The sequence below is a fragment of the Vulpes lagopus genome, chromosome 2 (genome assembly GCF_018345385.1).
Source record: "Vulpes lagopus strain Blue_001 chromosome 2, ASM1834538v1, whole genome shotgun sequence".
NCBI classification, from domain to species: domain Eukaryota; kingdom Metazoa; phylum Chordata; class Mammalia; order Carnivora; family Canidae; genus Vulpes; species Vulpes lagopus.
The window spans coordinates 173137825-173139957 of record NC_054825.1 but is presented as its reverse complement, the minus strand read 5'-3'; the positions used below and the strand labels follow the sequence as shown (position 1 = coordinate 173139957).

General features: G+C 41.0%; 1 pseudogene; it reads right to left on the bottom strand.

Annotated features, from left to right (window-relative positions):
* Nucleotides 1-1138: 1138 nt before the first annotated feature.
* On the bottom strand, nucleotides 1139-1800 carry LOC121485859 (annotated as a pseudogene).
* Between the last annotated feature and the right edge of the window lie 333 nt (nucleotides 1801-2133).

The following is a 2133-nucleotide window of genomic DNA, read 5'->3' as shown; positions in this document are numbered from 1 at the left end:
TCTCTCTCTCTCTCTCTCTCTCACACACACACACACACACACACACACACAAATAAGTAAATAAAATCTTTTTAAAAATTAAAGTGTTCCTTGATAAAAGAAATGTAGATTGTGGTGGCTTAAACAAAATTAGATGAGCTGCTTTATTATAGGACTTTTCATTAATGTGCTAGATTCCATGATAACTGTACAAGAAGGAATCTCCTAGGCATTATTTTCTGAATCTATTTAGTCATGAAGCCTGTATCAGTTAGCTACTGCTGTGTAACAAACTACACCAAAATTTGGTGGCTCAAAACCATTAATAAAGAAATAGATTAGTTGACTTGTTCTGCTGATCTGGGCCTGGCTTGGTGGATCCTTGATGAGGTGGAGCAGAAGGCAAGCTGGGGGAAAGCACAAGTTGACACCTGCAATCCTCATGCACCCACCCACCCAGGTGGGATATGTGTGATATTCCTTGGGCATTCCAGGCTGCCCTAAAGCAAAGGGAAGGGAAAAATAAATGGTTAACAAATAGAGATCAAGAGATCACAGTCCTGGAAGACATGCGTCTCCTTCAGTTGACAAATATCTCAGTGAAAAAAAAAAAAATCTCAGTGATTTATAAAGAAAAAAAGCATTCTCAGGGCACCTGAGTGGTTCAGTCAGTTAAATGTCTGCCTTTGGCTCAGGTCATGATCCTAGGGTCCTAGGATTGAGCCCCATATCAGGTTCTCTGCTCAGCAGAGGCCTGCTTTGCCTCTCCCTCTACTGTCTCTCTCTCTCTCTCAGAAGTAAATAAATAACATATTTTTTAAAACACTTTAAAAATAAATGAATAAAAAGACACTTTTTTAAAAAAAGAAAAAAGCATTCTTATCAATAACCTAACTTCCAGAAGGAGACTCCCAACTGTCTTTTTTTTTTTTTTTTTAAGATTTATTTATTTATGACAGACATAGAGAGAGAGAGAGGCAGAGACACAGGAGGAGGGAGAAGCAGGCTCCATGCAGGGAGCCCGATGTGGGACTCGATCCGGGACTCCAGGATCGTGCCCTGGGCCAAAGGCAGGCGCTAAACCTCTGAGCCACCCAGAGATCCCCCCGACTCCCAACTGTCTTAATGTTTATGCTTTACTAGACAGAAAAATAACGTGTCAGGAAAAAAAATTAATGATGTTATATAGTATATTGACCAATTTGAGTGGATTTTGCTTTCTTACTGTTGACGTTGTCTCCAGTATTTGAATTACATGACAGGGTTCATGTCTTTACATCGTGCCCATTTTCCCACTTCTTTTTGGTAGAAAATGAAGTTTTTATATATTTTGATCCAGCCTGTGTACTTTGCACTCCACACCAAGGTGCATCAGTTTCAATCATTCATTTTTTTCACGAGATATTGACTTCAGAACTTCCAAATTAGCCTCAGTTTTCATTTAATCCTATGTAGAGAGTGCCTGGTGGCTCAGTGGTTGAGCTTCTGCCTTCGGCTCAGGTGGTGATCCTGGGGTCCTGGGATCGAGTCCACATCGGGCTCCCTGCATGGAGCCTGCTTCTCCCTCTGCCTGTGTCTCTGCCTCTCTCTGTGTGTCTCTCATGAGTAAATAAATTTTAAAAATCGTAAAAAAAAAAAAAAAAACCCTATGTAGAGATCCAAGTCAATCAAGGAAGCCCCCGCTTCCTTTGTACCATCAAATGAATGCACCGCTCCACCCACACACAGGTCTCTATTTCTTTCCATCATGTCCAAAAATTCATCATGTGAGTTCCAACAGTGAAGAAACATTGGTAATTTTGTTTGTTCTGCCAATTGAAACTTTTTTCAAAATATTTTTTTAACACCAATCTGGACCACTTTCTCTATTGTGTCTTGTAAGTCATCTTAAAGCTCCTGACCTCCCCTATAAATTCCTCTGAACATCGGATCTGTCAAGTGCTTACCGATATCCACAAACTTGAAGCGACTCATGTCTGCCTCTTGGGCCCCACCCCCGGGAAACAGTTTCGGTGAGCAATTAGCCGATCTCTGCCCTATATTTTGGGACATGCTATTATCTGAAAATAGAGATGGGTTATGTTTGTTTGCCTGTCTCCCTTTGGATTATGACTGTTACATCCCCATCACTGGTCCAGGGGTCTGGATATAGAA